Source organism: Cloeon dipterum, chromosome 2 (genome assembly GCF_949628265.1).
Source record: "Cloeon dipterum chromosome 2, ieCloDipt1.1, whole genome shotgun sequence".
Lineage (NCBI taxonomy): Eukaryota > Metazoa > Arthropoda > Insecta > Ephemeroptera > Baetidae > Cloeon > Cloeon dipterum.
The window spans coordinates 36,533,816-36,556,435 of record NC_088787.1 but is presented as its reverse complement, the minus strand read 5'-3'; the positions used below and the strand labels follow the sequence as shown (position 1 = coordinate 36,556,435).

Genomic DNA, 22,620 nt, shown 5'->3' with positions numbered 1-22,620 from the left:
TTATAAAATATAAACAAAACTAAAATAGTTAAATTGTTATATACTATGTACTTTTGCTTTAAAATTTGGTCGGGAGGTTGATGTATTCCATTTACGGTAGATATGAGTTTTTCCGGTTTTTTCCACGATATTGGCCACTGCCACTTTAGGTGTATCAAAATCCACCGATCGCCTATGGGGGAATTAGTCACGTCACTAAGCACTCTGGTGCTGCCCTGCTGCCGTCCAGATTTTTGCCCTTTCGTCTTTGCAGTCCTTCTCCAAGGATTCATTTTACAAACTTTTCGATGTATTCACTCCGCCGTCAGTCTGAAATGTCATGTGTGATTACCAAATTTGTGATTATTAAAAAAAGACAACTCCACATAACTTTTGCCTGTTCTGATGATACATTGCAAAATTTATTAACAAATGATATGTATACATATGTAATTTTTAAAACGAGCCTTTGGAAAATGTTTCAAAATCGCAGACTTGTTTAAAACACTTACACATGCATTCAATCGCACCCTAACACTCTCTGTGTGATTGATATATCGGTAGAAAAAAGGTGAATGGCTAGAATTTTAACTAATTCTCACTTTCCTTTGGCCAGTAACTATAATTAATTACTAACTGGAAAGAACTAATTGAATACATCACCTTCAACGACCGCCAGAAGGCTAGATTAATACCACCTGTTTGGAATTACAGCTGATTTGTGTTTTTCTTTTCATCTGACCGACGTAAACAAACAAAAACTTCACTCGGCTACACTTTTCAACCACAAGATGTCGCCTAAATGCGCGCGAAATTAAAATTTAATCACGTGATTCGTTCCCTTATACTAATAACATTGAGAGGCGAGAACTGTAACTCGGCGAGAACTATAAATTTTCCATATTTTCCAAGAAGTCCACGGCCCTTGAACTTAGCAACAACTATACTGCTGGCTTTTATTGGCAGTAGCTCTCCATATGCTGCTGATATGACCCTGAGCACCTGAACAGGCGCTCGCAGCGGTTGCAAGTCTTGACGCGCTGGTGTAGACGTATGTTTTGACGCCGCACTTGCAGCGCGCACTCTGTGCAGCTAACGCATTCGTGACTGTTGCGTTGGTGACGCTCGAGAAGGGATTCCGTGGCAAACAATTCGTTGCACTGTTCGCACCTAATCGTCTCTGGAAGGTGTTGCTGTTGCAAGTACATCTTGCTGGATGCAGAACAGTATCAATGGGCGCGCAGTAAACAATCGCGGTTTTGGTGTGAACTCTTCTCACCTGGATACATATCACACCTCGAAGGCTTCGTGAGCGGTTTTTCACACTCTTCGCACTACGCACCTACGGAAGGATTCTTGACAGCTCTACTTCTTGAGCAATAATTGACACAAACCCGAGCGCTTGAAACTAAGATTGGTCGGATTATACTTACGTGGTTGCGGCCAGCTGTGGAGCTTTTAGCCACGCCCACGCCTGCGCTGAAATCGTGGCAACATTGCAGTGTGAAACTTCACGTTCACCTAGTTGTGCAGATGGTCGCGAGAGAGCAGGTCGCGCCAGCTGCAGTCACTAATGCAGTGAGAACTGCATAACATTCGTGCCGTGCGCATTCGATGTAAAGAACGAAACCGCTAAGCGTGTGTTTCTCTTCCAACAATTTTTATTATAATTTCAACTCTCTTTAGGGGTAAGTGAATCATTAACCTAATGAATTGTTAAACAAACATTCAGTGATCATGTCAAAGTCAATTCAATATCATTTTCAGTCATTCAATATGAATAATTCACGATACAAGAATTATGTAATTAGGCGCCATATTAAATGCGACATTCAGAATGTAAAGGATAAATTCTTGAGCTCAAATATAAATAAAAACAATCAAACTGTTTGTAAATAATTTATTGTTGTGATTCTTATTCAGAGTACCTGTGTGAAAATGTTGTCTACGAAAGTTGGTTGCAACGGATGCTCATATGTCACTGACATGGCTGAGAATCCCCTGCGTGTTGGAGCTCGGCTCAGGGCGCACAGATATCGCTGCAAGGATCTGCAGCCGCAGAATAGGTAACAAAAATATAATATTCATTAAAACTCTTATAATCTATTTCCAATTTTATTATTATGTAAGATTTGACTGCATCAATTGCCTCACGAATCTAAAGCTAAGGAGCGAAAGCGAGCTGGAGGATCACAAGTTGACCAACAAGATGAAGTGTGCTCACGCTCACTGTGAGATGAAGTTGAATGGGTTCCTCAACATGGTAAAACACTGCAAAGAGTCGCACAAAGAAGAATGGTGAGTGTAATAATATATTATAATTGAAATATTAGGCAAATGTGTATATACGGGCAATTCAGTATTTCTATTGAATTTCAAAAAAAAAAAAAAATTAGTAGAAGAAATACAATTTGTTATTGGTCACGTAAAATGTTTAAATTTGCTATTGCAAGATAGTTGTGGTTAGTACAAATATAAATGAAATAACTTTTTTCAGGGTTCAAATGTATGGAGATGTGGTTGATATTGAGGCACTTGAGGAGCAAGTTGATGAAGAACAGTCAAGTGAGCAGCTGTTTGAAAAATATTCTGCTTCGGACATAGAGAATGAGGTACCTGCCAAACTTCTGAAGCTGCTCATCGAGAAGGTCAGCGATGAAGCTTACATAGTCGACAGTGACTTGGCAGCCAAACTCTTGATTAGGCCCATGGAGAAGCAAGATGCAGAACTGCCACAAGATATTAACCACCTCATTGTACCATTCAAAATTCATAAGGACGCATACTCCGTGTTGGTGGTCAATATTTGTGAACAAACGTTGCACTTTTACAACCCAAAATACAAACTTGATGGCGATGGGTGCCAGCTGCTAGAGAGGCTAGTTGGAGGTCTCTATTTGACCTATGGCTTGAATTTCAAGCTTGGAGGATTCAAGCTTGTTGAATACAACCTCAAAAGTGTCGGGTCTGTCAGTGCCAGTTCAGGACTCAAGGTGACTTTCTTCTGCTGCCATATTGGTTGTCAGAAACAAACTTACATGACAAAAAAAACCTACAGAAACTTAAATGAAAAGTTTGCAAATGAGCAATAAACAAGTGGTGAAAAATTCTTCAAGTCAAATTTATTTATTGACAGGATACTGTAAACAGATGAATTTTAATGAGACAATTCACAGATCCCTTCCGAAAATGTCCAATAAGAAGTCTTCATGGTTTTATTTTTTATCGTTCTTAAATTTTCATGTTTCTTCGGAATCACTTAATTTCTTTGCCCAAAATCACGACTCGTCGAGCACCCTCTAATAAGCGTCATGCAGCGGTGTCCTGCATGACGTTGCTTTTGGTGTGCATGACGGGTACTGTTGGGTGTATGGGGACTGCCTGTCGGCGCACGTCACCTGTACGACAGGTAACTTTTGACCCCCACTCACCGCTGCAGCGGCTATCGTATTCACAAGCCCTGCAGCAGCCGATGCGACACGAGTGTATAGGCTAGACAGCTAAGCAATCTCACGCTTGAGGTATTTTATTTCATTAGTGAAAGTGTTTTTAGACTGTGCTAAAAATTAGTGTTGTGATGAATTCTTATAAGTCATAATGCCCCTTTCCAGCTCTTGCACCACTCGTGTATGTAAAGCTGTTGGCCGAGGGCTCGTTAAGCGTTTGCTGATATAAAAAATGCGATTGAAACCGTATAGGGGTAAGCAGAATAATTTGTTCTTGTTTTAAGATGATTATTTTGATTGATACTTTATTCTTAACGTGTGCTTTACTGCATTTTAATGTCTTTCAATTATTGTAAAATTACTTTGCCTGTAAAATGTGGAATTCCAAAAATTGATTGTATGCATGTTATTTTCCAGTTCAGACTCCACTTCGTTGCTACTTGGCAAATAAAAGCACACATGCAAGGAATAGTTGAGGTGTTTGACTATAAAACGCAGCCTGCTTATTCGAGCACCCACAGGTGCATGACGCGATATTCTGGTGCATGACGCGTACATTTGGGTGCATGACGCGAAATTCTGGTGCATGACGCGTACATTTGGGTGCATGACGCGCACTTTTTGTTGCATGACGCGTACATTTGGGTGCGTGACTCGTTCATTTGATGCGCCATGCATCCAGTAGTACGCGTCATGCACCCAACAGTACCCGTCATGCACACTTTATAAGGCGTCATGCAGCAGTCCTGCATGATGCGTGTAGGTTGCTGCTGCATGTCGCGGCCTTAAGTGTGCATGACGCGTACTGTTGGGTGCATGACGCGTACTACTGGATGCATGACGCGTACTACTGGATGCATGACGAGTGCATTTGGGCGCATGACGCGTACTTTTTGGTGCATGACGCGTACATTTGGGTGCGTGACGCGTTCATTTGATGCGTCATGCACACTGAAGGCCGCGTCATGCATCCAGTAGTACGCGTCATGCAGCAGCCACCTTAGCGCATCATGCAGGATTGCTGCATGACGCGGCCTTCAGTGCGCATGACGCGTACTATTGGGTGCATGACGAGTACGTATGGGCGCATGACGCGCGTGCCCATCTGGCTTACCTTTGTTCTGCACCTGGCTGGTGCTGGCCCTTGATTCCATGGGTTTGCTGGGTTTCAACGCATTCGCCTTTTCCTGCTCTTCCCCAAGGTCCTTGATGCCTTTCTTCTTGGCTTCCGTACAAGCTGAAAAGAAAAAAAAATTGTTAAAAAAATAATATCACAAATGTAAGAGTAGCGATGCTAGAACTGCGTACAGCTCAATTGCGCTCAAATGCACGCGTCATGCACCCAATAGTACGCGTCATGCAGCAGCCACCTTTGTGCATCATGCAGGATTGCTGTATGACGCGGTCTTCAGTGTGCATGACGCGTACTATTGGGTGCATGACGTGTACTATTGGGTGCATGACGCGTACTATTGGGTGCATGACGGGTGCGTATGGGCGCTTGACGCGCGTGCCCATCTGGCTTACCTTTGTTCTGGACCTTGCTGGTACTGGCTAATGAGTGGTCCATTTTTGAAGGAAGGTCTTCCTCAGAGTCGACCTCAGTCAATGGGGGTGGGAATTCTACGTGTACATGGAAAGAAATTTGTTTCAATTTTCTAGAATATCCGTAGTTTAGACTACAAAAATATTACTTTTGACACCTTTCAATCCTTGATGGACACTCAGTCCTAAAAAAATTTGATTTACTATTATAATTTGAACATTTTCATTCATTAACATAACCATTTTTCAGCATCTGTCAAGATCTATCGTCTTCGTCCAAGGCATCCAAACGAAGAATACTTCCTATTTTGAATTGCTTAAGATATTGTTCTTCTTTATAAAGTTCTTCACGGCTTTAAACTGTTACTCCTAGTCGTTTGTGTTATTTTATGAATTTTCATTTATTTTTCAGTATACCTGCAACAGCTGTTTCCTTTTTTTTCTTCTTCTTGGGTCTCTTTGCCTTGGCCTGCAAGATAACTTGCTTCAAAGAGAGCATATTCATTTGGCTAGGCTGGAAACTGCGGACTGCCTCAATATCCTTAAACACGTCGAACCATTGTTTAGCTAGATGTCGAAAATTCATGAATGAATTCAAGTTTGAAAAGAACCAGTATATTTTTCAAAATATCATTCATTATTTATTAGGATAACCCAGTGCCGTAGCTGAAATTTCATGTCCTTCCCCAAACTAATTTGCAGTATATTCTTTACTAGTGAAAATTTTTCCTATTATATTGCTTTGCTGCTCTCATTTTGCAATAAAATTGTTTTTGCCTGATGACATCGCAAATCGCGAACATAGAATTTTAAGTACTTAACAGAGTCAGATGATTTAGGAAACCTCTCAGGAGGGATAGAAAAGCAACAGATTAATAATATAAATATGCGTTTCTCAATACTTTTTACATTCCAAGTATTGTTATTGAAAAACGAGATCATAAATTACATAATTTTTTGATTTTGCTAATTTCTTGACATACTACCTAAAGTCTTATGTCTACATTTTTTCGTATCCAGTATCTTGACTTTTAGCAGTGCAAATAATATACAAAATTCTGAGTAATGTGGTTATGTACTTACTGAGGATGTATTTCACTGCTGAATGAACTGCTTCGTCCAGGGACAGTCCTTTCACATCTTCCTTGCACAAATTGGCTCCTTTAGCAAGTTCTTCATACATTACGGTCTCATCGCCATTATTTATCAACGTGTGATTCCGTCAATTCCCCCAAGAAAACAACGTTTGGCTAATGTAACACTAATCTTCAATTTCTTTTCCACAGATGGTGGGACCAGCTGGTCACAACTCCGGCCCAGAAAAACGTCCTCAATGAACCAGCCGTCGGAGGTCACCGGAGAGCAGGACAGGAACAGCAGAGAACTTCAGACCTTCAAAACACAAATTAAAATTTGATCAGAATATTATTGACTGGATGGGAAAAGGAAATAGCACGATAGTTTTTTTTATTGCCAGGATTTTATTATATATTTTATCATTCAACAATCCAACCACTGGCACATCCAGAAAATTTCCAGTAATTATATACATAATGTTTCTGTTATTTAAACTCTTTAAATCCAATTTATTTGCGCTGAGGCCTAACGTAAATTTGCTTATTAAAGTCTGACAATTAGAGATTAACTTTGTACCCTGCCTGGCTTACCACGCCCCCTCCCCACTCACCCTCACCTAACTCAGGGCTTTCCCTGAGTAGGGGAGGGTCGCCACTGAGGGAGAACCCACCCTCCATTCTCCCAGCAGCGACCGAAGGAGGTGCAGCCTAATATAAGCGCAGGCAGCCTACAACTCGGGGCAGAAAGCGAGCTGTCCACCATAGACCTCAGAGCTACCTTGCCCCAAGGAAGAGGACACTCACCTAATCCTTGACTTGGCATAGGACACTTCCTGATCGCCAGGCCAAGCTGTCACCAAGTCCTGTCCAGGTAAGGTAGATAAGGGTAGCCGGCAGTTCTCGTCTAAACTCTGCGTCTTTTCAGGAAACTCTGGAGACGACGAACCCCTCGCAGCAGGCCATCTTGGTCAGGAGGCCAGCAGGCGCCTACCAGGAGCACGCGGCTGCTAGAGAGGATTCGCAACTTCAGTCGAGGAGGGACAACTACTGTGCCAAATCTTACCTGTAGGGAAATCCCTTCTCCGGAGTCCAAGAAAAGGACTGATCCCCCTTTCCTTTGTTCACAGGAGGCGCTCGGGTAGACCGGAAACGGCGCAGCCTACGCCCAAAGAAGACCAGAGGAAACCAGCATTAGACTAGGTAGAGATCTTCTATTTTTTGGCCAGTGAGACTGGCCTTCTATAGACTAAACTCACCTAAAACGTGCTCTTCCGCTAATTCGCTCCCATTCCTCCTGTTTTAGGGAACCGCGGCCTTCGAGCAGGTGGAGTTGGAGACCTGCCGTCCAGGAGCCCCTGACCCGCAAGCATCATATTGGTCCGGGGCGAGTCCGATTAACAAATTTTGTTAATTTAAATAATTCCCGACGAGCTGCCGGTAACAACGAGGAGACCTAGGGATGACCAAGACGCAGAACTTCCAGACCTTCCAGACCTGCAAAGTTTATTGTATTAGCTGGATGGCATTAATATTAATAAAGCCCATAAACGCAGTGCCCTTGTGAATAATTTTAGTCAAATTTTATATCTCCCCTTTTTATTAATTAGTTCAGTTCAATGGTTATTATTAGAACTTAATACATATTTACTCCCCAAGTGAGACAAAATAATTGTCCACTGATAATCATCCCAGCCCATCCAGTTTAAAAATTAATAATAGAATAACGTAAATATTTAAAAAAATAAAGGCACTTAAATAAAAAGAGAATCAGATATAAATTCACCGCACTTAGTCGGAAGGCGATTTTGCTAGCTCGGTCTGGCTGGGAAGGCACGTGGTCACACGGCTGCCAGCCGAGACCTCCCCGCTCCCGCCCCTCTTAACTCAGGTGCTCACCTGATGAAGGAGAAGGTCGCCACTGCAGCAGGAGTCCACCCTCCACTTCTCCCTGCCAGGGCGACCGCACGACGCTTGAGGGGCGGCAGTCAGCGAAGGGTATATAAAGGCCAGCAGCACTTCACTCGAGGCAGAACGAGCTGTCATCTCCTTCAAGAGGTAGCTGCCCACCTGGAAAGGAAATTGGACCTTCACCAGACGGACCACTTGGCATAGGACCCCTTACCTGATCGCCAGGCTCCGCCAGATCTTCCATCAGCAATAGGTGCGACCGCTTCGAGTAGCGCTGGGCCCCTCGTTGATTCTCTGCTCTCTTTCCACAGGAGATCTGTTGAGAAGTCCTTCCTTCGGTGTAGCCCCCCCCCCCCCCCCAGCCGGGAGTGACCTGTAAGGCGACCGACTGTGGCAGGCAGCCCTAGGAAGAAAACTAGCTTCAGTGAGGAGGGAACACCCCTACGTCAGTCCTTACCTGTGAGTGTTAACCTCCCCGGCAATTTAGAACGGCCTGATCACCCGAGTTTATTTTGTTCGCAGGAGTGCTCGAGGACGGACCAACCCTTGACGTAGCCTACGACCTGGAAAGCAGAGAGAAAAGATTAGAGCACCTAACTCAGGTAAGCGACTCTATTTACGACCAGCCTAGTACTCGGCTGATCCCTAATAGACTCACAATCTGAAGGCACAATAAATCCGTCACTCACCTCATTTCTTCGGTCTGTTGTAGGATCACCCCTCGGCCCAAGTAGCAGACGCGCGGCCGCTATCCACCAGCAGATAAGAACGGCAATCAGCACAAAACACACTGTCGCTGAAACATACACAAACACACAGACATTAGCGCGACGAGAAAACCACGACTTGTCAGACAGACCGAACAAATAAAATCGCCTAACGGCTAATATCGGAATTATTGGGTTTTAGTGCGGCTCTGCCGCCAGCGACTCACCTCTTGACCACGAATCACCCGAATTATAGAATTTCTAACTATCCAAAGAGACCTTCTGCAATTGTTGTGCTCCGGCCAGCTGAACGAAACGACGCCATAGGCAACTGTGGTGTGAGCAAAGGAGCTAACACTACTGCGAGGCTATTGGCTGAATAAGTACTCGCCTTTGCTTCGAGACAGCTCGTTTCTATACGCCCTAGCTCGCATCTTCGAACGCCTTCTCAGCCGGCCGGCGATTGGTTATAGTCTTTTGTTGCCTCTCTCCGCTCCACTTTTCCAGCGAGTGGCGCGAGATCCACGTGGGAGAGCGAAGCAATTTTGGTGCCGTGACCAGGATTGCTGGAGCTATCTGGTCACGCTTACGCATACACAACGCAACAACCACTTACTTTAACACAGTATCAAGATGCCTCCCCTTCCGAGAACTCCGCCTGCGGATCAGCCAGGACCATCTAGCGCTGGGGCCGAACAGGGAAAAGTGACGCGGCGCGGGAAGAAGAAGAAGACGACCACCCGAAGCCAAGATGATGCCACCAGCTACGATTCTGAACAAAGCGATAACCGAGAGGACCTGGAAAATTCACAACACAGTGAAGCAGCGGGAGGAGACCTTCTTGACCTTCAGACCATGACACCCACCATTTCCTTGGTTTACGATCGCAATAAGAAAAAACGCAGCACTCCAAGACCTAGCTCCGCATCCTTATTGGTCAGCAAGCCATCATCGCGTCAGGGATCAAGCAAACAACGGTCGCTTCCTTCAGTTCGTCACCCTGTCGGAACCATAAGTCGAGATAGCAAACTCACGTCTGGTAAACCATCAGGAGGATTATATTTTGACATCACAGGCATTCCCATGTTCTCGGGCGAGGACGATTACGCTACGCTAGATCAGTTCCTGAAGGCAATTAGCACCTTGATCATGTTCCAGCCTGATCTATCTCCCGGAGATCTACGAGTAACTATGGCTGCTAGAACACTGCCTCCGGCAAGTGACTTTGTGCAACAGTTAGAGCTTCGACAGCTGACCTGCTTCACCGAAATCAGGAAAGCTTTCAAAGCCGAGTTCGAAGACGCCGAAGATCTAACCGCCTTAGAAACTGAGTTCCAAGAGAGCCGACAGTAGGATTCAGAGTCTGTCAAGCATTACTACGAGAGCTTGAGGAAGAAAATGCGGAAGATTAAGGCAGCAACTCTCTCAGATGACCCTCCGCACGTTTGGGACAAGGTTTGCGACAGGCGCATACTTACTCAATTCTTGCATGGCCTCAAGCCAAAGCTGTTCAGGACGGTCGACCTGCTGGAACCCAAGACTCTAGCACAAGCCAAGAGGATGGCTCTTAAGGCAGAAAAAACGTTTGCTGCATATCGAGTTAAAGAAGAAGCAAGGAACGAAGAAGTTCGAGCGGCACGACTCGCTGTCTACTCTACACAACTTCCCACACCGTTACAGCCACGTCAAGTACGGTTCAATGCATCACAGCCGTCAACGTCCAGCGCAACCGAACCTCAAGCTCCACCCAAGTCACAGAAGAGCCAGACCCAGGAACCATCGGCTTCTAGCTCTCATCGAGGACGCTCGCCGAAAAGACAATAAGGCGATCGACTGAAGTTCACATGTTTCCTCTGCAGCCAGCCAGGACACCGACTCCAGGACTGCGAGTATCTCTACTGCCTGATATGCGAGGAACGAGGGCACTGCCCATCTCAGTGTTTAAAAAACCCAAAAAACGAGTAAAGCGCGGCGTGCCGGCAACATCTCCGTCACTGCCGTGAGACTCTAGGACAAATTCTTCAAGTGAGACACCCGAAATTGACCTAACTTTACTAGCGGTGCGAGCTTACCCAACTTATGTTCTTTGGGGAAGAGTTCAGCACTTGGAAGTACCCTTTACTATCGATTCTGGAGCAAACATCAGCTTAGTCAGCGAAGAACTAGCAAACACACTCGAATTAGAGCTTAGCCCATTCAACAGTCTAGTAAGCGGAGTGTCAGGCACAAAAGTGCCTCTGCTGGGTCAAGCTGAGGTCTTGGTACAGTTAGGCAGTGAGGTGGCGATCAAACTGCCAGTTGTGGTAGTACGAGTAAGCCCCGGATATTCGGCCCTACTCGGCCAAGACTTCTTAATGAAACACCAAGCTAACCTGATGAATACTACATGCACCTTAGATTTCACGTGGGGAGATTAAATCTGGAGTACTACAAACATCAGCAGCCAAGGACTTTCAACGACGACGAAGAATGGAGCCAGGTCTTTAGTCTAACTGAACCAGTAGAAGATCCGACTGAACCTATACGAATACAAGTAGTAGCAACCAGTAAACCAGCCCCACTCCCAAGGCTGCGACCCTCTGAAAGTGCAATCTTTCCAGTTAAAGTCACAGCTCCAATTGGCACTGAGCTGATGTTACGAGGAGTAGATTTAGGAGGGAAAATCAAGGTACCAGCATCGTACGGAGTAGTAGACTCGGGCGGAATCGTCAACGTATGGTGCGTCAATACAACGGAAGAAGAGAAACAAATTAAAGGGCGACACTTACGCGACATTCAAGTAGAAGAAGTGCCCCCGGACGCCTCTATAGCATACCTAAAGGATATCCCAGAAGACCAACTACCTGAAATCTCATGCTTTGACTGTGAAAGCCGCCCAGTCGACGATGAAGAGTATATGCTGTGCAAGAGCTGCCTCACTAAGCACAAGCCGCTAGGATACCGTGAACCTGAAGTATGGCCGAGACCTCCAGGAGCAACTCTGTCTGGCGTTGAGTTCCTCAAACTCTTCAACTTTGAGCATCTAGAGAATTCGACGGAGATGAAAGGCCTTCAACGCCTCTTATTGGGGAAAAGCGCAGCTTTTGCTCATGGATCCAGGACTTTAGGCAGATATCATGGGGCCGAAGTGGAAATTGACACTAAAGGCTCTGAACCTATCCAACGACGCCCGTATCGAGTCCCACACCACCAGAAGAAAGTTATAGAAGATACCATCCAGGATATGCTAGAAATGGGAGTCATAGTGCCGTCCAACAGTGAATGGTCAGCCCCACTACTGCTAGTCAGGAAAAAGAGTACTGATGGCACCCTAAAATGGAGACCATGCGTAGACTTCAGGGCCCTAAACCAAGTTACCAAAACGCTGATCAGACCTTATCCTCACGTCCAAGAAGTGTTGGATCGGTTTGGAGGTAGCAAACTCTTCACAATCTTAGATTTAACCAATGGTTTCTGGCAGTTACCCTTGAGGGAGGATAGTCAGGACAAGACGGCTTTTGCGTGTCATGTAGGCCAATTCCAGTTCACTAGATTGCCCTATGGTGTGAAGAATGGACCCCCATCATTTAGTTACTGGATTCAGAAGGGATTCCAGGATATGATCGGAAAAGGAGTCGAGGTCTTCGTGGACGACTTCTGTATCCACGCACCCAACATGGACGCAATGAAGACCAGATTAGCCAAAGTTTTGACCAGAGCCATCGAACTAGGCATCGTCTTCAGCCCACAAAAATGCCAGTTGGCCAAGAAGGAAGCCCACTTCCTAGGATTTCTACTCAGCGAAGATGGAGTCCGTCCGAACCCAGACAAACTCCAGGCCATCAAGAATATGCCAACACCCACCAATATCAAGGAAGTTAAGGGATTAGTTGCCACATGTAATTTCTATCGGAGGCACGCCGAAGGGTTTAGCGAAGTGGTGCTACCTTTAACAGAAATGTTGAAGGGGAAGAAACCAAAGTTCGAGTGGGAAGAACGACACCAGGCTGCTTTTGACAAGATTTTGGGACTTATGGACACCGCGTTAGCTTTTCCAGACTTTAACAAGGAGTTTCACCTGACCACTGACGCCAGCGCCAGAGCAGTAGTAGGAGTCCTTGAACAAGAAGAAGCCCCAGGTGTCAGGAAGCCAGTTGCTTTCTACAGCGCTAAACTGGCAGGTGCGCAGACCAGGTACTCAGCATGCCAGTTAGAGTGCCTGGCCGTGGTAATGTCTGTTGAGCACTTCCGAGTTTACCTAGAAGGACGGCTGTTTCACCTATATACAGAACATAGTTCCTTGAAATGGCTGTTGGCGTCAGCATCCTTAAAACCATTACTCGCTAGGATGGTGCTTCAACTACAACAATACCAGTTTCTAGTGCACCACGTACCAGGAAAGACCATTCCGTTGGTAGACTTCCTATCACGACCAGCGGATAATGATCCACCACCGGAAAATGATGTTCATGTTCTTTTCTTAGGCCTGCCGCCTCAATTTGATATTCAGCAGGTCAAGGAAGAACAATTAAAGGACCCTGAGTGCATCAAGCGGAAGAAGAAAGTGGACCAAACACCTGAGAAGGATGACGGGACATATTTCCTAGATCAACGGGGCTTATTGTACTTATGGGGAACCAGATCAGCACGATTATACGTTCCTCAAACCTGTAAAAATCGTCTCCTGGAGCTATTCCACGAAACGCTCTGGGGAGCTCACTGGAAGGGAGAGAAGTTTGAGACGGCAGTAAAACTCAGACTTTACTGGCCGGGAATGCACAAAGATCTGCTGAAACACATCGCCACCTGTCGACAATGTCAGCTGAGGAAGCAAGGTACCACCCTGAAGCCACCACCTCAGCTCACTAAAGGACCATCACAAGTCGGAAAGTCATGGATGATTGATGTAGTGGGGCCGCTCCCTATTACCACAAGAGGGAATCGGTACATCCTGACTATGATGGACTCCTGGACGCGGTACGTAGAAGCAGTGCCGCTCAAAACACAAGAGGCTGAAGAGATATCGATCGCCATCACTCACACTCTGGTCTGCCGCTACGGTACGATCAACAGGATTCTGACGGATAACGGAGCCTCGTTTAAGTCAGAGTTATTCGAGTCCATATGTGCCATGTTGATGTTCAAGCACGCCTACACCTCACCTTACCATCCCCAGTCGAATGCCATTGAGAGCATGCATAAAGCTCTAAAAGACTTCCTGGCCATCTTCACAAGCGGACCATCCTCTGAACAGTGGGACGAACTCCTACCATTTGCAGTACTCGCTGTCAGAGCCAGTAAACATACATCGCTAGGCTTCTCCCCACACGAGCTCATGTATGGGTCTCCAATGGAAGGGCCTTGGGACGCATCAATACGCCCAGAAATAGTGAACAGAGAGCTTAAGCTAAACACCAAGGATTATCTGGACTTATTAAGGTTCGATCTCGAGTTAGCCAGGGAAGATTCACACCGCACCGACCTCTGGACTAGGAAGACGACTAGAGACAAAGCACAGAGGAAACTCCACATGGATATGCAGGAAATCAAAATAGGAGATAAAGTCCTGGTGAAGAATCTGAAACCCAGGAATCGGATGGACGCTAGATGGAAAGGACCCTATTCAGTCGTCCAGAAATGGGGAAAACTCACCGTTGGCCTTCAAGACCCTAACACCGGAAGAGAATTTTTCTTCCACCCCAGTCATTTAAGGATCTTGAAGAGAGAACTAAGAAGCCCCATTTACTTTACGGTCGGTCAGGAAAACGCAAGGAGGTCTCTGAAAGAGGACAACACTCGAAATGAGAACCCAATCACGCCTGAGCACAACCCAGAATTTGTACCCCTAACCGCGAACGACTCGCCGATGGCGAGCGAAAACCTGCAGTTAACCCCTATCGAAGACACCGAGGAACCAGAGAAGGAAGAGGATTTTAGGGTCAGAGGGTGGTTGGCAGCACTAGCTAGTAGCGTAAACATTGATTGTCCCTACGCTCTGCCAAAAATGTTCCCTAAATCCAATTTTGACGACAACAAGTGCCGTAAATAGTGGTCCGAGCTGCAATTTGATACGGGTTTTCCATCTCCTGCGAAATTCCACTTGAGTTTGTGAGAAATGAGGGTGTTCTACGGCCGGCAATATCAGCCTGCCAGAACCGGCATGGAGGCGGGGCCGGCTTGCCGGTGCGGCTGTAGCGAACAACAACACCACTGGATCGGGATTACCCTGAAAAAGGTACTAGATGACCTTCAACAGATCAAGCGCGCGGTTTTTAATCAGCAAGATGCCCGGGAAGACTCCGGAGCAGCCAGCACAAGCCACCAGCCCTGCCGAACAGAAAAGGCCAAAATCTTTGAAATAGCCGGCGACCTTTTCCTGGACGCCCCGAAGGATGCCGCCCTTGCACACTGCGTGGGGGCAGATTTTCTGATGGGAGCCGGTCTGGCAATCACGTTCAGAGAAATGTTCGGAAATGTTAACCACCTGAAGTCCCTAAAAAAGAAGCCAGGACAAACAGCCGCACTGAGATACTGCCCCGACAATGACGGAATCAACAAGATGGTCTATTACTTAGTCACGAAACCGCGTTCCGCATGGTGCAAACCTCATCCGGACGACTTTCAAGCCGCCGTCCGTGATCTCGCACGACAATGTACCGAGCACCACATCTCCACTCTAGCCATTCCGAGAATCGGCGCCGGCCTGGACAACCTCGGATGGCGCTGGGTCCGCGATGTCCTTGAGGCAGAATTCGCAGGAAGCAACACCGAAGTCCTGGTCTTCACCTCACCTTGTGAAAGGCCGAACAAGAGGCGGAATCCTCATCTGCCGAGCCGACGAGTGGCCCCGAACACCAGCGGCGCCCCGGATGCCGCCCGAGCACAGCATGCCGCCAGCCCAGGTGGACTCACTGTACGCAGGACGGAGGCCACCGAGATAACAGATGGGACGACTAAGAGGGCCACTCCTCCACCTGCGTACAGCCACCCGGCGGCAGAGAATTCAGGTGAGCACATTTCAAATTGCTCTAACTCGGTCACCTTGACCGACGTACAACCTACTACTTCCCACGAGGTTTTCACCTCTGCCAGGGTGGATGAGTGGACACTGATGCAGCGCTGCAGAACGGCCCCCGCATTTGACGGCGACTCAGAAGCCGTCCAGGAGCAACCTGCCGCGCGGAAGGAGGGACTCACTGAGCACGGATTGGAGGGCATCAAGACAATAGATTCAACCGAGCCGAAGAACACAACGAAGGGGGCCACCTCCTATCCTGTGCTCAGCCCTCCAGCGGCCGACAAACAAGGTGAGCGTTCAGAAATTCTCCATATGGCTACCCTGGTTGCCATTAGTTCAGACGCTGCCTCAGAAAATGCTTCCCCGATTCATTGGCCAACACGGAGCCCAAAAATATCGGCCCTGGAGAGAAGATTGAATGACGTGCGCAACAAGTTCGCTACCGCCGCAGAAGTCATCACCAGGACATTGCAGACTTCCCCATATACCCCATTAGACATGGCCAAATAAAAATCGATTTTTAACATCGATATTTTTTCTGACGATATTTATCGATTTTTATCGATGTTTTTTGTGGCTTAACATAGGTTATATAGGACGATATTTTAACATCGATATTTTTTCAGACGATATATATCGATTTATATCGATAGTCAAAAACATTTGGTGATGTCTATACCCCATGGCGAGACTGTGCCCCAAAATCTGTCACCCCTATTGTCGCCTCGGCGGGTGGATCAGCTGGTCGCGGTACGGAGACCTGTGGGGCGACAAGGGTTCTCACTCCTTCCGCGACTGGCCCCACCCCAGGGCAAACGTCAGGTGAGATTCATTCACAACACCCTGAGGCCATTTTAGCCAAAGGTTCACCTGGCAATGACCCCTTTGACGATGAGCCCCATTTCAGCGAAGCAGCTCCTAAACGAACAAAGAGGAAAAAGACGCCGATGCCTCGCCGCCTAATCGACCACAATGTTGAGACAAATGATGGCAAAGAAGAAGAGGAGCACGCTGAGAGCGAGGTTCGCACGCCAAAGCAAGACAAAACGGGAAGCCCGTTCCTGAGAACAAGATCCCAGAAACGAGCAGCAGCAACAGTTCAACCAAAAAACTAAACCACGGTAGTCGACAGTTAGATCAATCAAGCAATGTGAATGCACCAAACAATCCTGCTTGCAGTGACAACAACTATAATCGAAAAAGTCAAAACTTTAAAAACCTCAGTATACTTTCGCTTAACGCGCACGGACTTCATGACAGCGTTAACTTCAACCTCTTTTATAATTTTATATATGACCTTGAAAGCAATCCTGATATTATTATTATTTGTGAACACTTCTTGGATAAGTGTGAAATTAACTCATTCAAATTACCAGGATACAAACTGATCTCTAACTACGCAAGAGCCAAAAAGAGAGGCGGAGTATTAAATCTATTAAGTGATAATTTAACTTGCAAAGTTAAAACTATTAAGTTAAAGTCCATCAATTTAATTATTGAACTCTGTGGGAACAAATTAATTTTTGACAATTCAGAAATAACCGTCATTGCAGCTTATAGACCAAGCAATCCCAATGCAAATACTAACCATGAAATGTTCTTTGAAACCCTGCAGGACTTGTAGGAAAAAAATAGAGGTAACGGTAACTTCCTACTTGCAGGAGACCTAAATGTCGACCTTTCCGATTTTATAATACCAACTAATAGCCACTCCCGCAAATTAATTCAAATTTGCAAATCTTTTGACCTACGGTTAATTAACCACACAGGTGCCACCAGGCGACCAAACAATTTTGTAACTGGAACCCTAATTGATTACATTTTCTCAAACATGGCTGAAAATAGTTCGTATGAGATATTAGACACCCAATTCTCAGATCACAAGGCTGTTCACGTAAACCTTAAGGTTCCCATAACCAGACAAGTTGACACTTTTATATTTAAACGAGTATTTAACGATCAAAACTGGGAAAAATTCGAAAGTCTTCTGCTAAAGGAATCATGGCTATCCGTTTATGAGGCACATGATATTGACACTATGAGTGATACTTTTATGACTATATTGTTGAGATACTTTGAATTGTCATTTCCCTTGAAAAAATACATCAACAGAGCAAACCAAATGAATAAAATTGTGTTATCCGAATCAACAAAGCGAATTAAAATTGAATTACGCGAGGTGAGCGAGTCAATTAAATGTGTCACCGACAAAAACCACAAAGAAAAACTTAAACGCGAATTAAAATCATTGAAAAAGTATCTTAGCTTTTGCATTAACTCGGAAATCAAGCAGAAAAATGACAAAGCGATAGCAAACTCTAAAAATAAGAGCAAAACTGCATGGAATATTGTCAAAATATCATCACAGTCAATTAATAATGAACACAAAATTGAATCACTTAGGCTAGGAAACACTGTAATCAAAAACCAGACATCAATCGCGAATACTCTGAACACGAACTTTGTTGTTAAACCACCGTCACAAGGTACAGACACAAACCTTTACAATATGAGAGATCCGCATATAGCAAACCAATTCAATCTAACTCCAACTAGCCCCGCGGAAGTTTATAGTGTTATTATTAACTTAGTAACAAAACACTCTGCCGGGTGGGATGGCATCTCTGTTTACGTTCTTAAAAAGATTGCTTTGTTTATCGTAAATCCACTCGCCCACATGATAAATACATCTCTTGTGTCAGGTAAATTTCCGGAAAATATGAAGCTATCAAAGATAGTCCCAATTTACAAAAAAGGAGAAAAAGACGATCCCTCCAACTATAGACCAATTTCAATCACGTCATCACTGTCTAAAATTTTTGAAAAAATATTTCTAGCCCGACTCGACCACCATTTCTTCGTTAATAATCTTTTCAGCCAAAATCAGCATGGCTTTAGGAAGCAAAAAAGTACAGTAACTGCACTTTTTGACTTCATAAGTAACATACATACATCAATTGACGCTAAAGAGAGGACGAATGTCATCCTCTATGACTTCTCCAATGCATTCGGGACTCTTTACCCGCAACTCCTTCTCCAAAAGCTGAAAATATATGGGCTTTGCAATAACTCAATTAAATGGCTAGAAACGTTTTTACTAAATCGTAAGCAATTTGTTCAACTCCGGGTATTAGACCAAGACAATAACACATACCGTGACGTGAACTCGACACATATATCTTCTCACATGGGCATTCCCCAGGGCACCACATTAGGTCCGACTGGATTTAATATCTACACTAATGACATTGATCTGCATATTGTAATTGCCACTTTATGTTTGTTCGCGGATGATACGAGTCTCGTTATTAACGGACCCTGCAACAAAGTAGTAAACGATAGATCTAAAATAGCAAATGACCTAATTGTTGAGTACACAAAACTGAACCATCTCACACTGAACGCGAGTAAGACTAAGATACTACAAATGCATGTTTCCCAAATGACAAATGTGATAAATCCCCTTATAGAAATTAACAATTTTCAAATTGAAGTTGTAAACATAAGTAAATTGCATGGAGTTATAATCTCAGATACCTTGAATTGGAACGAACAATGTGATTTAGTCAGCAATAAACTTAGAAGTGTGACGTATCTTTTTACCGAATTAAGAGACAAAGTGTCTAATGGTGTATTAAGACAGATTTATTTTGCGTACGCCCAAAGTCATATCTTTTATTCTATTATTATTTGGGGCGGGTCTACGTACCTGAAAAACGTTTTTACCGCACAGAAAAGAGTTGTAAGGGCAATGGCTGGCCTAAGATACTGGAGGAAAAATACTGCCCTTGACTCATGCCGACCATTGTTCACTAAATATGAAATTCTTACGGTATACTCATTGTACATGACGATTTTCGCGATAGGATTAAGGGTAATTGTCAATTTTTACCGACTTTATTTGCCCATCCTGAATTTTACATATGTTGTTAGGGATGTTTCATAGTGTGTAACCTGAAATTTTGAGCAAAAAATTCGGGGGCTCTTTTTGGGAAATCGTGATTTTCGAAAATTGAGAACTTCAGATAGTAAATCCGAAATATCAACTTATCTTCGGTCCAGATTGGAATTTTGATAAGATTTTTTCACCTCTAGACGTTAATTTTTAAGTAAAACAAGTTTGCCGTTGGTCAAAATTTTGTGGGTCAAAGGTCAAGGTCACAAATTCGCATGCCAAATGTTTTGTTAAAAATATCGCAAAATACGCCCCCTCGGATTTTTTTCATGAAAACGTAAAAAATGTAGCCCTGAATGCGTAGAATCGAATGGTTAAGAGAAATCGATGGGCACTCTCGTAGATCGCGAGATATTTTGAATTTAAGGATTCGTGTCGAGCGTCCGGCACGACGACAAAATCATCCACCGATTTTACTTTCGTAATTTACGTCCGAATATGATCTGTAACTCCACATGTTATGCATATGATTACCTAGAAAAATAAACTAGCTTTCCAGTGGTGTGCTTAAATTTATTTTTGGTATCAAACTTTTCAAGTAATAGCGGCGCGCGAAAAGAAAATATAAAATTTTCAAATATTGACATTTTTGCAAATCTCAAACCTCGGGTTCTAATCATCAGAATTGCAAAAACTACCCACCATTGGACTCGTCTCGACCTACCCTAACCAGCTGAAAGGTTTAGGGGTGCTTTTACCCCCTACCCCTAAGTTTATATACTTCAACCCCCTCAAAAAAAGTAAAAAAAGTGTAGCGTCTTAGGGGTAGGGGGTAAAAGCACCCCTAAACCTTTCAGCTGGTTAGGGTAGGTCGAGACGAGACCAACGGTGGGTAGTTTTTGCAATTCTGATGATTAGAACCCGAGATTTGAGATTTGTAAAAATGTCAATATTTGAAAAATCTATATTTTCTTTTCGCGCGCCGCTATTACTTGAAAAGTTTGATACCAAAAATAAATTTAAGCACACCACTGGAAAGCTCGTTTATTTTTCTAGGTAATCATATGCATAACATGTGGGGTTACAGATCATATTCGGACGTAAATTACGAAAGTAAAATCGGCGGATGATGTTGTCGTTGTGCCGGACGCTCGACACGAATCCTTAAATTCAAAATATCTCGCGATCTACGAGAGTGCCCATCGATTTCTCTTAACCATTCGATTCTACGCATTCAGGGCTACATTTTTTACGTTTTCATGAAAAAAATCCGAGGGGGCGTATTTTGCGATATTTTTAACAAAACATTTGGCATGCGAATTTGTGACCTTGACCTTTGACCTACAAAATTTTGACCAACGGCAAACTTGTTCTACTTAAAAATTTACGTCTAGAAGTGAAAAAATCTTATCAAAATTCCAATCTGGACCGAAGATAACTTGATATTTCGGATTTACTATCTGAAGTTTTCAATTTTCGAAAATCGCGATTTCCCAAAAAGAGCCCCCGAATTTTTTGCTCAAAATTTCAGGTTACACACTATGAAACATCCCTAACAACATATGTAAAATTCAGGATGGGCAAATAAAGTCGGTAAAATTTGACAATTACCCTTAATCCTATCGCGAAAATCGTCACATTTATGATTGTATGAAATTCCTGGTCAAGAAAAGAGATAAATTTCCCTTGGCGTGCGACAAACCCACTTCTGGCCCATGCACCAGACATGCAGCCGCAAACTCTTCCACCAAAGATCTCTTTGTAAAACCTTGTTCATTAACCATGTCGGCTCAAAACCCGACTATTATGATGGCGAGGATATTCAATACCTTACCAGCTAGAGTTAAACTACTAGAAGATGACCAAGAATTTCTAAAAGCTGTTAAACGAATTGTGTATACCTACCAGTATTACGACATGGCAGAATACTTTTCCTGTGAATTTCTACTGTAATGTTAACAATAGTCTTAGTTTGTATTTAGGATAAGATTGACGTATTTTAATGAGTCGCCCCTGCACATATTGGCTCAAAATAAATATAAATTATAAACTAAAAAAAACTAAACTAAAAACTAAAGGCTCCGACTACTCAGATATTTTGCAAGAAAACTGCTGCTGAACAACGCAACGCTGGACCAAGAATTGTTCCAAGAAATCGACATCAACGACATGCTGCGCAACCCGGACCAAGACGCCGCCTTCGACGAAGGTCTTCAGGGGGAGGCACCTTCGAGCGAGGCGGAAGTCAGACGAAAGCAATGATTTATTAAAAAAAATTCATTCTGTCCGTCGGAGACCACCGAAATAAATATTTTTTTAAAGTTAATTGACGCGACGAGCATCTGGTTGGTCTGCATTCTCATTTCCAACTATCAGAAAGAAATTTTTATAATTAAATTTATTTGTTGTTGATTGTTCATGACTCCTAACATATCGTACAATTAAATCAATTATTCATTTACATGAACAAAGGCAAAAAATGACATGCAGGATCTGCATTAACGCGCGAAACAAAAAGTTGATTCGACGTTGTCACGTGCCGTTGAATATTTAATGACTAAAATCACATTCACAAACCCTTTAAAAATTGCACCACAAAAACTGCTCGTAGAGGGACGGAAATTTTGATGCGTCGCAGTCTTTCAGAATCGGTGGCATGTCGTTCCAGGGCTTGCATACCCTGTAAGAAAAGGCGCTTCGGCCGAAAGCTGTTCTCGCTGGGGGCCGCTGGAGGCGCGGATGTGCAGCGCTGTCGCTTCGCAGGACGCGCCCCTGAATGATTCTTGCTCTCGCGTCGAAGTCTGTCTGTGTCTGGCCGCTTTGGCACCTTTGGAAAAATACGAGATCGGTGTGCCGTAGGTGCATATCAAAAGGCATCACGTTTTGCAACCTCGGCTCCGGCAGGATTTTCCCATAAGCAAAGTGCATCGCCCTATTTTGCACTCTGCTTAATTTGTTGATGTTTTCCTGCGTCGTCGGGTGCCATGCTGGAAGTGCGAAGGTCATCACAGGCTTCACCAATGTTAAGTAGGCGATTCTTTTCACGCGTGGCGTGCATCCCCGCAAA

At 44.4% G+C, this 22,620-nt stretch overlaps 2 long non-coding RNA genes across 2 annotated transcripts; both read right to left on the bottom strand.

Moving 5' to 3' along the window:
* Positions 1–7,357: 7,357 nt before the first annotated feature.
* On the bottom strand, positions 7,358–8,297 carry LOC135938168 (uncharacterized). Its single transcript, XR_010574612.1, has 3 exons — positions 8,169–8,297; positions 7,943–8,113; positions 7,358–7,540 (listed from the first exon to the last, which is right to left on the bottom strand). It is a non-coding gene; the product is annotated as an uncharacterized LOC135938168 (long non-coding RNA).
* A 6-nt stretch (positions 8,298–8,303) lies between these two features.
* On the bottom strand, positions 8,304–8,969 carry LOC135938167 (uncharacterized). The gene is made up of 4 exons (XR_010574611.1): positions 8,889–8,969; positions 8,644–8,750; positions 8,412–8,517; positions 8,304–8,357 (listed from the first exon to the last, which is right to left on the bottom strand). It is a non-coding gene; the product is annotated as an uncharacterized LOC135938167 (long non-coding RNA).
* Positions 8,970–22,620: the final 13,651 nt, after the last annotated feature.